This window comes from Mesoplodon bidens (genome assembly GCF_964165515.1).
Source record: "Mesoplodon bidens genome assembly, chromosome: 1".
Classification (NCBI taxonomy): Eukaryota; Metazoa; Chordata; class Mammalia; order Artiodactyla; family Ziphiidae; genus Mesoplodon; species Mesoplodon bidens.
In genome coordinates, this window is record NC_138176.1 from 105,585,297 (window position 1) to 105,599,521 (window position 14,225).

The following is a 14,225-nucleotide window of genomic DNA, read 5'->3' on the forward strand; positions in this document are numbered from 1 at the left end:
TTCGAGAGAGGGACACCTGGGCAACAGGTGAGCAGGGAAGCCAGAGTACACATGGGATGGAGCTGTCAGGACCCCCAGGCCTCTCTCCCATCTGGAGTGCCCCTATCGTGAACCCATCAGGCGGGAAGGTGCACCAGGACCCATGCCAAGCCTATTCTGGCTGGAACGTTGCCCAGATGCCCCCCCAGCCCTGCCCAGCCAGCAGCCCAGCTCTTCCCTCAGCCCATGGCGCTCTCCCTGTCTTCTTGTACTCAGGCTCGCACAGGCCATTGGCTGTGCTTGTTACCTGGAATACGTATAAGCATGTACACGACTGGTGCCACAGCTGACAGAGTGCTCTTAAATGGGCCCCAGGCTCCATTATCAAAGCCTGGAATGACCAGGTATCAGGTGCTTAAACAAGGGGGCTGAATGGATAAATGAACAAATGAGCGATTAAAAGAATGAATAAAGGGACTTCCCTGGTGGCGCAGTGCTTAGGAATCCGCCTGCCAATGCAGGGGACACAGGTTCGATCCCTGGTCCGGGAAGATCCCACATGCCACAGAGCAACTGAGCCCGTGTGTGCCACAACTACTGAGCCTGAGCTCTACAGCCCACAAGCCACAACTACTGAAGCCTGCATGCCCTAGAGCCCACGTGCCGCAACTACTGAACCCGTGTGCTGCAACTACTGAGGCCTGTGCGCCTGGAGCCCATACTCCGCAACAAGAGAAGCCACTGCAATGAGAAGCCTGCGCACTGCAATGAGGAGTGGCCCCCGCTCGCCGCAAGTAGAGAGAGCCCGCGCATAGCAACGAAGACCCAACACAGCCAAAAATAAATAAAATTAAAAAAAAAAGGAATGAGTGACGGCACCACTAAGACGCCAAAGACTTGCACGTATATTCTTACCTGCTTTCATAAACCAGTGATCAAAACTGCTTACACCTGTCACATCCACAGGGTTCCCCGGATTTAACCAAACCCAGCTCAGCAGCCATCTGAATGTCTGGGGTGCAAGGGGAGAGAACTGAGTACTATCTCCCATGGAAGTAGCTGTCTTTCTCTGTCCCAACAAATCCAAGAAGCCTGTCACCAACAGAACAGCTACAGCCTTCAAACCTCTCTAGGCCGCCTTGCTTACCCAGAGCAGGAGATGATGGGCCCCAAGGTTAGAAAGGTCCCCGAACAGAAATCATAATGCTAAGAGCCAGAACTGTCTTGCGAGCACCCAGTTCATTATCTATTCATCTGTCTGTCCATCCGTCCATCCATCTAGTGTTTACCGGAAGCCCACCGTGTGCCAAGGCACTGGCCCAGGCACTGAAGACACAGTGGTAAATAAAACAAAAATCCTGCCGTTAGGGAGGTAATTCTTGTCAAACACAAGGAGAAAGTAAAAAATATAGAACATTAGACAGTGGTAACTGAGAAGCAGAGAAAGAGCAAGAAAAAGTGTCTGGGGCCGGGGACGATACCCTTCATTCACTGTGGCCATCAAGGGCCTCCTTGAGGAGACCTCTGAAGTGCGGGGCTGGTGGAAGCCGCACAGACACCTGAAAGCAAGCGCAGAGGCCCCAGGGCAGAGATGGAGGGGAAAGGGAGCAGGGAGCCAGGCATGGCCTGGCCTCACTCGTGTCCTAACGGAGAGACAGGACGTGTGTGGAGAAGAGATGCGATGGCGGAAAGGAAGGGGCCCAGGAGACCGGGGTGAAGCCGCTGTGAAGGCAGAGCCCACAGGACGGCTGTGGAGCCCGACGTCGGGGGAGAGGAGAGAGGCCAGACAGCCCCACAGACTGTGGACTGCGCGTGTGGAACAGCTCCGAGGTGAGGAGGACTCGGCCGTAGGTATCTGAAACAGACTGCATGCCAGGCATCCTTACAGGTCAGATGACTGGGTCCTGCTGGTCCCAGAGGGACACCAGACAAGCACAGACAGAACCAGCTGACGTCCCATGGCACGATGAAGGCCGGAGGCTGAAGCTTGGGCCCTGTGAGGGGCTGAAGGTTGCTCAGAAGGGGATGGCGTGACCCAATTTTCATCTTACAGGGAAAACCTATTGTGTGAACAACAGACTCTGAGGAGGTGACCACACGTGAGGCAGTTCCAGGTGCAGGCGGCCCTGGAGGAGCAGAGCGGTCAGACTCGGGGGCTCACCCGCCCGGGCAGTGGACCCACCAGCAACAGGGGACAGGCTGCAGCAGTGGAAGGAGCAAGGGTTGGCTTTGGCCACTGTGCGGTCAAAGTGTGCATCAGCCACCTGGACAACATGGAGCACGACACCCGCTGGAGTAGCCACCGGAGGGGTGCAGCTGGATATGCAATTTGGGGTCTGTAAAGCCAGAGCCAGACGGGATGATCCACGGAGGGCGTGCAGCCAGTGTCCTGAACGGAGGTCAAACTTCTCGATTCTCGACCACTATGCTCAAGAAGGAAGTGAGTCCTCTCAGGGAGGTGAAGCTCTACTCTGCGAATCTCTTTCAGACAAAGCAAGTGACACGCTCACACAACAGCAAAGCCTGACTAAACCTCGAGCTAACCACATACTAGTGCTTGCCACGTGGTCACTCTCCCGTGATTAAACGTGAGGGACAAGTCTGTCATACAGAGTGAAGTAAGTCAGAAAGAGAAAGACAAATACCGTACGCTAACACATATATATGGAATTTAAGAAAAAAAATGTCATGAAGAACCTAGGGGTAAAACAGGAATCAAGACACAGACCTACTTGAGAATGGACTTGAGGATATGGGGAGGGGGAAGGGTAAACTGCGACAAAGCGAAAGAGAGGCATGGACATATATACAGTACCAAACGTAAGGTAGATAGATAGTGGGAAGCAGCCGCATAGCACAGGGAGATCAGCTCGGTGCTCTGTGACCGCCTGGAGGGGTGGGATAGGGAGGGTGGGAGGGAGGAAGACGCAAGAGGGAAGGGATGTGGGAACAGATGTATATGTATGACTGATTCACTTTGTTATAAAGCAGAAACTAATAAAATAAATAAATAAAAAATAAAAGCAGCAAAAATATCAAACACACACACACACATAAAAAAACGTGAGGGACAAATATAAGTCCCACTGGTTCTCGTAAAAACATTTTACAGCTGCACTGAAGTATAACTGAGGAACAATAAGCTGAAAAGATCTAAAGTGTGGGACGTGAATAGTTAGGACACGTGAACACACGCGTGAAACCATGCGACAACCAAGGTAACAGACATCATCCTAACCCCCAAGGTTCCAGGAGGCCCTCTGCTCCCTCTTTCTCCCCGCTGCCTCTTCCCTCCACCCTTCAGAGGCCACCACTGGACTGAGTTCTGTCTTTGCAGATTACTGGGCAACTTCTAGAATTGTTTATAAATGATGTCACACAACATACTCTCTTCTGTCTGGCTTCTTTCACTGAGTATCATTACCTGGTAGTCCATTGTGTGGGTGAGCCACAGCTTGCTCATCCATTCTTTTTTTCCCCCCTTAATTTTTATTTATTTATTCATTTTGCTTACCCATTCTACTGTTTGGAAGCATTCAGGTTATTTCCAGTTTTCAGCTATTACAAATAATAGTGGCTATGAACATTCATGTATAAATCTTGCTATGAACACATGTTTTTGTTTCTCTTGCATAAATACCAAGGAATAGAATGACTGGGTTGTCTAACTTTTAAGAAAATGTCAGGACTTCCCTGGCGGTTCAGTGGTTAGGACTCCATGCTTTCACTGTCAAGGGCCTGGGTTCAATCCCTGGTTGGGGAACTAAGATCCCACATGCCACGTGGTGCAGCCAAAAAAAAAAATAAATAAGTAGAAGAAATTGCCAAACTTCTCCCAAAGAGCAGTGTTAAAGAGTTCCGGTTAACCTATATCCTCATCAATAAGTTTTTAAATTGTAGCCACTGTAATGAGTGTATAGTATTGTCTCAATGTGGTTTCCCTAATAATACGTTAAATATCTTTTCACAGGCTTATGCAGTATCTATTCAAACTTTTGGCCTGGCTCAAGGTTTATCAATTTTATTATTCTTAAAATAATCAGCTTTTGGTTTCATGGATTTTTCCATATTAAAAATTTTTCTTTCACTGACTTTTGCTTTTATGTTATTATTTCATTTCTTTGAGTTACTTTGGGTATAAGTGGCTCCTTCATCTTCTATTTTCTTAAGGTGGAAGCATAGGTCATCAAGCCCTTTCTCTTGCATAAAAAGGTGGTTAATGCTGTAAATTTCCCTAGTAAGTACTGCTTTGGCAGCATTTTACAAGTTCTGATGTGTTCTCATTCTCGTTCAGTTCAAAATACTTTCTAATTTCCCTCTTGATTTCTTCTTTGACTCATGGGTTGTTTAAAGTGTGGTTTAGTTTCCAAATATTCGTAGTTTTCTAAATATCTTTCTGTTACTGATTTTTTTTTTTTTTTTTTTGCGGTACACAGGCCTCTCACTGTTGTGGCCTCTCCCGTTGTGGAGCACAGGCTCCGGACGCGCAGGCTCAGCGGCCATGGCTCACGGGTCCAGCCGCTCCGCGGCATGTGGGATCTTCCCGGACCGGGGCACGAACCCGTGTCCCCTGCTTCGGCAGGCAGACTCTCAACCACTGCGCCACCAGGGAAGCCCCTATTACTGATTTTTTAAAATATAATTCCACTGCAGTCAGAGAGGATATTCTGTACTATTTTAATTATACCAAATTTATCAATACTTTTTTATGGCCCAGAATATGGTCTATTTTAGTAAATGTTCAATGTTTACTTAAAAGAATGTGTATGTATGCTGCTGTTGTTGGGTAGAGTGTACTATAAATGTCTGTTTGGTCATGTTGGCCAATGGTGTCATTCAAGTCTTCTATAACTTCACTGATTTTCTATTTACCTTTTCTATCAATTATTGAGAGGGATATTAAAATCTCCAAACACAACTATGATTTGTCTATTTTTCCTTGAAGTTCTATCAATTTTTCCTCCATATATTGTGAAGCTTTGTTATTAGGTTCAAAAATGTTCAGGACTGTTATGTCCTCTTGACGAACTGACCCCTGTATCAGTATGACGTGAATGTTTTTACCCCGGTAACATTCTTTATTCTTTGCTCCTGTATTGATTTGTCTGACACTAGTACAGCCACTCCAGCTTTCTGTTCACATAAGCAATGCATATCTTTCTTTATAACCTTTTTTTTTGGCTGCACCACAGGGCATGTGGGATCTTAGTTCCCTGACAAGGGATCAAACCTGTGCCCCCTGCAATGGAAGCTCGGAGTCTTAACCACTGGACCGCCAGGGAAGTCTATCTATGACTTAACTTTTAGCTTACCTGAGTCTTTATATTTAAAGCAAGTTACCTGCAGAAAGCATACAGTTTCTTGTTTTTGTTCCAATCTCACAATCTTTTAAAACTGGGATATTTAGACCATTTACATTGAATACAATTACTGATATGATTGGGTTTTTTAAATCTACTATCTTATTCTTTATTTTCCTATTGATTCATTTTTTTGTTTCCTTTTTCTTCTTTTTTAGCCTTAAAAATTTGAATTTTTTGTGATCCTATTTTATCTCTTTTGTTGGCTTGTGAGCTATATACCTCTTTTCTTTTTGAATTGGCTGCTTTAGTGTGTACAGTATACATTTTACCTTGTCACAATCAGCGATCAAATAAAACTTTATCACAAAACATATAACCACCTTACGTTTCCCATCTCCTGGTCTTCTTTATGCTATTGCTGTCATACCTTTTACCTCTACCTAAAAGCCCCATTAACTCATTGTTATTTTTGCTCCAGACAAAAAATTATATTTTAAAGTAATTAAAAAAAATTACCCATATATTTACAATTTCCAGTGCTCTTCATTTGCTTGTAAAGATTCAGATTTCCATCTGGTGTCATTTTTCTTCTGCCTGAGGACTTCCTTTAACATTTCCTGTGATGAAGATCCCCTGGTCATGAATTCTTTCCGCTATTTATGTATGAAAAATCTTGATCTCATTTTCTTTTTTTTTCATTTTCATTTTTGAAACATTTTTGCTGGTTTAGAATTCTAGGTTATGTTCTTCTTCCTTTTACTATGTTAAAGCTGTCCTCCTTCTATCCTCTGGCTTGTACTATTTCCCATGAGAAGTCTGCTATTAGTCTTATCGCTGAAGTTTTCTTTTAATCACTATTTTCAGCATTATAAAACTATGATGTGACTGGGTGCAGTTTTCTTCATGTTTCTTGTGCTTGAGGCTTTTTGAACTTCTTGGATTTGTGGCTTAGAGTTTTCATCAAACTTGAACATTTTTCAGCCATTATTCCTTTAAATATATAAAATTTTATTCCTCATCCCCACTCTTTCTTTCTTTCTTTCAACATACATATAGTGTGCTGTCTGAAGTTGTTTCACAACTCACTGATGCTCTGTTCTTTATAATTTTTTTGTGTGTGTGTGGTACGCAGGCCTCGCACTGTTGTGGCCTCTCCCGTTGTGGAGCACAGGCTCCGGACGCGCAGGCTCAGCGGCCATGGATCACAGGCCCAGCTGCTCTGCGGCATGTGGGATCTTCCCGGACCGGGGCATGAACCCGTGTCCCCTGCATCGGTAGGTGGACTCTCAACCAGTGTGCCACCAAGGAAGCCCTGTTCTTTTTAATTTTTAAAAAATTTCAATCTTTACCTCCCTCATGGTTCTTTTTGGGTAGTTTCTATTGTTAGCTCTTCAAATTCACTAATCTTTTCTTCTACAGTGTCTAATCTGTTGCTAATCTTCACATAATGTATTTTTTATCACAGACTGCAGTTTGCAACCCAAGATGTTCATCTGGGTTTTCTTTTATTCTATGTTTCTTCTTAACACATTCATGCTTTCCTCTATCTTCTTGAATGTGGAGGACATTCAGTAGCAATATAGCAATACCAACTGTTGTTATCTAGTAATTCTATCGTATGTGTCATTTCTGAGTCTGTTTCTATTAATTGATTTTGCTCCTCATTGTGGACTGTATTTGCTTGCTTCTTTCTTTGCCTGGTAAATTTTGACTAGGTAACAGTTTTACCCTGTTAGGTGCTAGGTGTTATTTTATTCCTTCAAATATTTCTGAGCTTTGTTGTGGGCCATGGTTAGGTTATTTGGGAAGAGTCTGGTTCTTTGAAGGCTCACTTGTAAGCTTTGGGAGGCAGGATCAGAGCACCTTTAATCTTCCCCACTACTGAGGCAATACCATTGGGAGCACACACTGACTGCTGGGAACACTAACTACTTGGGGCCCTATATGAGCTCCAAGGATTGTTCTACTACTCACTTCCAGGGTTCTTTTCCTGTGCTCAGTTTCCACATATGCATGTGCTTATCAGTACCCACATGAAGATTGGAGGGGAACCCCATGTGTCTCCAGAGCTCTACTGTTCTCTTTGCAGCTCTCTCTCTTCTCTGGTATTCTGCCCTGCAGATTCACTCTGGCCTCCCCAAATTCTCCACTCGGTCTCCTCGACTCTGTTTGGGCTACTCCTCCTTCCTCCTCGAACCATGGCCTGCAAACTCTTTCCAGGTAGTAAGTTTGGCCAATCCTAGGGCTCACCTAGCTTATCTTCTTCACTCAGGGATCACGGTCCTGCACTGTCTATTGTCCAATGTTGGAAAACTGGGATGTTTATGTCCTTCATTTAGTTAAGGTAGGAGGATAAATCCAATGCAATTACACTGATCAAAATATCAATTTAAAAAAATGTACCAGAATGAACATAACCAAACAAGCGCTTTCCCCCAAATCCTACACACACAGAGAAAATATATTTACACAAATATATAAAAAATATATATATTAAAGTAAGGCACTAAGGTAACTAAGAAATTTTTCCCTAAGAGCATGTACATATTCCTAAAATGGTCACACTGCTGAAAAAACTTGAAAATGCACTACTACTGAGTCCCTACACCTATGATGTAAAATATTTTACCCTTTCTGAGTAAACTGATTTTCTACTCTCAGGTAAAAGCTACCATTTGTGGCCAGCATTTGTGTGTACCAAATCACAAGTATTCACTTTCTTACTAAGCTTATACTCTAGCTCTGAAAGTAATTTCCAAAAGAAATGCCAAGTTCAACATGAAAAACTCAGACTTACTCTTTAAAGACCTTACAGGTAAACTTCTTATAGACAAAAAGAAAACATGGCATTTTAGGACATTAAAGACACTAAAAAGCCACAGCTTCGCAGGTGATAATGGCACATCTCAGATCACACAGCCAGTGAGGGCTAAAGCCAGGACTCACCTGTACACAACACACAAATGTGTCTGTTTTCATTGCATTATCATCTCCTGCCTAGAACACGACACGATTATCTCCTCCTGACTGATCCCCAGCCTGCAGGTCTGTCTGCCTTCCACACATCCTTTGCCCCTTGCAGAGCGACCTTACACACTGCACATGTGACCAGAACATTCCTCTGCTTTGAACCCTCCAGCAGCTCCTACCACCGAAAAGGATCAAGTATGATCACTGAGTTTCTGCCTTATTACCCAGATGAAATTCCTTCCAATTCTACTGGGTGGGCCAAAAGGTTCCTTCAGTTTTTTCCATAAGATGGCTCTAGTAGCACTTAGTTGTCTTTAACTTCATTCGAAACATTGTTAGACTCTATGTGACAGCTGTCATATCAGCATGCATTTAAAAAAAAAGACTTATCAAAACTGGTGAATTTTTGTGTAGCTATTTTAATACTGAAGATGAAAGAAAAAAGCAACATTTTTGGCATATTATGCTTTATTATTTCAAGAAAGGTAAAAATGCCAACTGAAACGCAAAAAAAGATTTGTGCGGTGTATGGAGAAGGTGCTGTGACTGATCAAATGTGTCAAAAGTGGTCTGTGAAGTTTCATGCTGGAGATTTCTCGCTGGATGATGCTCCACAGTCAGGTAAACCAGATGAAGTTGATAGCGATCAAATCGAAACATTAATTGAGAACAACCAACATTATACCATGTGGGTGATAGCCAACATACTCAAAATATCCAAATCAAGCACTGAAAATCATCTGCACCAGCTTGGTTATGTTCATCACTTTGATGTTTGGGTTCCACATAAGTTAAGCAAAAAAACCCTTCTTGACAGTACTTCCACATGCAATTCTCTACCTAAACATAATGAAAATGTTCCATTTTTAAAACAAATTGTGACAGGTGATGAAAAGTGGATACTGTACAACAATGTGGAATGGAAGAGATTGTGGGGCAGGCGAAATGAATCACCACCAACCACACCAAAGGCCCGTCTTCATCCAAAGACGGTGATGTTGTGTATATGGTGGGATTGCAAGGGAGTCCTCTATTATGAGCTCCTTCCGGAAAACCAATGATTAATTCCAAGGAGTACTGCTCCCACTTAGACCAACTGAAAACAGCACTCGATGAAAAGGATACAGAATTAGTCAACAGAAAATGCATAATCTTTCATCAGGGTAATGCAAGACCACATGTTCCTTTGATGACCAGGCAAAAACTGTTACAGCTTGGCTGAGAAGTTCTGATTCATCCGCCTTATTCACCAGACATTGCACCTTCAGATTTCCATTTATTTTGGTCTCTACAAAATTCTCTTAATGAAAAAAATTTCAATTCCCTGGAAGACTGTAAAAGGTACCTGGAACAGTTCTTTGCTCAAAATGATAAAAAGTTTTGGGAAGATGCAATTATGAAGTTGCCTGAAAAATGGCAGAAGGTAGTGGAACAAAAGGGTGAATACGTTGTTCAATAAAGTTCTTGGTGAAAATGAATGAAAAGTGTGTCTCCTGTTTTTACTTAAAATCCAAAGGCACTTTTTGGCCAACCCAATACACCCCTGCCCCATTCAACTATGGGGCTTTAGTACATGCCATTTCCCACCCCAAAACACCAATCCCCCCTCCTTTAACCAGGCAACTGTTAGGCATCCTTTCGAACCCCACTGTGGTATCCTTCTTTTTCTGTGAATCCCAGTCTCCTCCAACATGCTCCCTCCTCAGCCAATACAAGCCACCACATAGCTAATCACTCCAACTCCTGTAAACCTTTATACTTACACAGGTTTTCTTATACTTTCACATGTCCATCTTCTCATTAGACATTAAGTCCCATAAAGCACCCAGAATACAGAAGGCATCTAATAAATACTCACTGAAGGAACTGAAACTACTCCAAATCAGTTATTCACATTTTGTCTTCCCTATTTCAACTACAATTTACTACTCCAAATCAGTAATTCACATTTTGTCTTCCCTATTTCAACTACAATTTTTCTTTCCTTATTTCACACACAATCTTTTATTAGCTGCCTGTGCTGAAGTCCAGGGATGACTCCATGTGTGGTCAATCCTTTCTGCTGCTTTCCTGAATTCAGCTTTCCCGAAGCACATGCAAATGCCTTGAGCAAGTGGCACTGCTTGGGAAATAATTACTAACATTAATACTTAAGTTCCCTTCTAACTGGTTACAAAAAAACTGTTAACAGAACCCTACCATGAGTTAGGTGCAAAACTACCTTAAGTATTTAATGCTTTGTAATTTATAATTTATGCAATCTTACAGAGTAAATATTTAGCAATTTATAGATTTCAAAGTTGTTCCCTTTAAATTCAATAAAATTCAATAAACATTAATTATTGATTCCATATTATTACATTATTATAGCATCCTTCTTATAGTTAATGTGAAAATGAGTTTTCTTTAGGATTTTTCATTTCAGTTTTTATGTTAAAAAAAAAATACAGAAAGCCTAGAGAAAACTGCAACCACTTTTTCTTACTGCTGCAAGTTAACTTCCTGAATTGGCCCAGCTATTAACCACCAGGGGGTCTACAGAAGTAAATAGGGTGGTTCTGTGAACTAATGAGGCAAAGTGGTATTTGCTATCTGCCAAAACCATGGTTATAGAAAATGATTTTATGCACGTAACTGTTATTAACATGGCTTTCCTTTACAAATGTAGTTATGTTTAAGTCTAGTAAACAATGTAATTACTGTTATGTTTTTCTTTTTTTTTTAAAGAATGGATCATTTTTATTTTATATTTTTTGGCTGTGGGGCATGTGGGATCTTAGTTCCCTGACCTGCATCCCCTGCATTGGAAGCATGGAATTTTAACCACTGGACCACCAGGGAAGTCCCTACTGTATGTTTTGATGCTACTTATCTGGAAGAAAATAAATGTCTAAGTAAGCCTCAGGACGCCAGGACAAGTTTAGTATCACTCACTGCTCCTTCATCTGATGGCTCAGCAATTCACCCATTCAAATATTTACAAAATACTTCAGGTCTCTGCATTCAAGTTCCACATGGCAAAAGAGAAACATAACTTGAATTTATTAATAGCAGCAAATCAGACAGTTAAAAGACTTACAGCTCTGGAAATATGTATCCCTTACATTTCTCTTCACCAGTCTTTAAAATTCAACTAATCTACTACAGTCAAATGAAAAATTGATTATCAGAGTACTACTAACTTCTCAGACTGCAGTCTGCATCCCCTTATAAATCTGAAGGTACCTGAAAATCACAGCAGCCAGTCATTTTGTATAGGGTGTTAACAGTCTTTACAATACATCAGAAGGGAGGGGAAAAAAAACACATAAATAGAACAGAGACTGGGGAAGGCTTTTGGTCAGTCCCTAAATGGGTCAGCCACATTTGAAAACTGAGTGACCTGGAGTAATTCCAAAGGTAGCCACTCACATGTTGGTGAACTCCAAGTCATCAACATGGCCCTGCTGACATGAGCAGAGAGGCCAGAGCCGGTCCCCTTCATCCACCCCTCCCCACCACCATCACCACCACTCACTTGGCCACAGGGAGGCAGTTGGCTCAAGGACAACCAAACCAGAGGCTGGCCAGGGACCTTAAGTACTGATGCCCACAGATGGTGCCTGCTTTTTGCAGGACCCTCTACTCCCGTAATACAGAATTGATAATGCTGAGTCAGCCTCCAAGGTTGTCACTAAAATTGTTATGGTCCAGGGACTTCCTTGGTGGCACAGTGGTTAAGACTCTGCACTCCCAATGCAGGGGGCCCGGGTTCAATCCCTAGTCAGGGAACTAGATCCCACATGCCGCAACTAAAGATCCCGCATGCTACAGCGAAGATCCCGAGTGCCACAACTAAGACCCAGAGCAGCCAAATAAATAAATAAATTCAAAAAACTGTTATGGTCCAAAAAATTCACAAGACTGGGAGATGAGTTAGGGCGAGGGACACAGGAACGGCCATCAGAGGGTTAAGAGTGTTAAGGGAACAGGGCGGGGTGCCTTTGGGCAGGAGCTGGAGAGAATTGGGAGCAAAGATGCAGACACCCAGCTCAGGGAAGGTGGAGCAGAGACTTACACATGAACCACGGGCAGGGCGTACACGTGGGCAGCAAGAGCAGGCGGGCTGGGCTCTGGGTCCCCATACAGACTGGGTGTGTCTGCTTCAACAGGGGATCCTGGCCAGGTGAGTAGGCGCCTGCCAAAACATTTGGTCTCCTTCAGTTTCGGAACAAGGGGAAACTCTGAAAACATTTACTGAAGATTACAAGGACTCTTGGTGCTAGAGAGAGTGAAGGAAGATGGGTATACTCCACACAGCTGACGGTGACATGAAGGTGCAACAACCTTTCTGGAAAAACCACTTGGCAGTACGTTTCCACAGGCTCCCAGCCGTCTACCTGCACCTGTGCCCTCAGGCATGCCTACGCTACACGTGCCTCCTCACCTAGGTGAAGCCTTCTGCGCAGGCACCAGACCCTGCCAGCTGCCTGAGGACTCTGTTCCACTAATCGTCCCCTCTCTTTTTTAAATCATCGATTTTTCCTTCTTTCCTGCATTGTTTCCATTAGGATAAACAAAACACCCTCCTCTTAACCTCACTTCCACCTCCTGCTACTAACTGCCTATCTTTTCCTTCGTTTTCAGGAAAACTCCTTCAGAGCTCTCCACCCCAGCTCTGTCTAAGAGAAATATAATGCAAGTCACACACGTGAGCCATGTAATAAGTTAAAAACAACAACACAGGTAAAAACAACAAGATGATAACACTCCACACTGGTCAGTATGGCCAAAATCCAGGACCCTGACAACACCAAATGCTGGCTGGCGAGGGTGTGGAGCAGCAGGGACCCTCATCACTGCCGGTGGGAACACAGAATGGTGCAGCCACGTTGGAGGACAGTTTGGTGGTTTCTTACAAAATTGAACATACTCTCACCATACAACCCTGCAACTGTGCTCCTCAGAATTTACCCAAATGAAATGAAAACTCGCATCCACACAAAAACCTACACACAGATGTTTATAACAGTTTTACTCATAGTTGCCAGAACTTGGAAGCAACCAAGGTGTCCTTCAGAAGGTGAATGGATACATAAACTGTGGTACCTCCAGATAACGGAATAGTATTCAGTGCTAAAGAGAAATGAGCTATCAAGCCATGAAAAGACATGGACGAACCTTCAATGCATATCACGAAGTGAAAAGGCTACAGACTGCATGTTTCCAACTATATGACATTCTGGAAAAGTCAAAACTATGGAGACTGTGAAAAGATAAGTGATCGGCAGGGATTGCGGGGGACAGAGGGTGCACAGGCAGAACACAGAGGATTTTTAGGGCAGTGAAACAACTCTTTGTGACACTGTAAAGATGGACACATGGAAAATCCGGACTTTGGGTGATGATGATGTGCCGGTGTAGGTTCACTGACTGTGACAAACCATGGTGGGGACACTGACACTGAGAGGCTGTGCATATGTGAGGATATATGGGAACTTTCTGTACTTCCTGCTCAATTTTTCTGTGAACCTGAAACTGCTCTAAAAAAAAAAAGTCTATTAAACACCCCCCCAAAAAAACACAGGTGAATTCTAGTCAGATTTTATTTAACTCAATATATGCGCAACATTATCACATCGAAGGTAACCAACATAAAGTGAGATATTTTATATTCTTTCTTCATGCTAGGTCTTCAGTACGTGGGGGTATATTCGCACTTAAAGCACATGTCGAGTGCTCGATGGCCCCACGCGGCCAGGTGCACCTGTGCTGAAAGGTGTGGTCCACGCTCACCCTCCAACCGTCTCCTTCCAGGAGGGCTCTTGCTACCCACCAATCTTCCAGCATCACACTGGACTCCATCGACGTAAGACACACGAGCTCACCTCCTCCTATCTGATATTCTTTCTTCGACTGGCCTCCCAGCTGTCACACCCTCTTGGTTTTTCTGAGAACCCACTCAAAGCCCAGAGGCTGTGCCCCTAAGCAGAG

The 14,225-nt window shown here is 43.4% G+C and overlaps 1 protein-coding gene across 6 annotated transcripts in view; it reads right to left on the minus strand.

Moving 5' to 3' along the window:
- The window catches only part of FAM193A (family with sequence similarity 193 member A), a 177,930-nt gene that overhangs the window by 103,239 nt on the left and 60,466 nt on the right, over positions 1-14,225 (minus strand). The window lies entirely within an intron of this gene.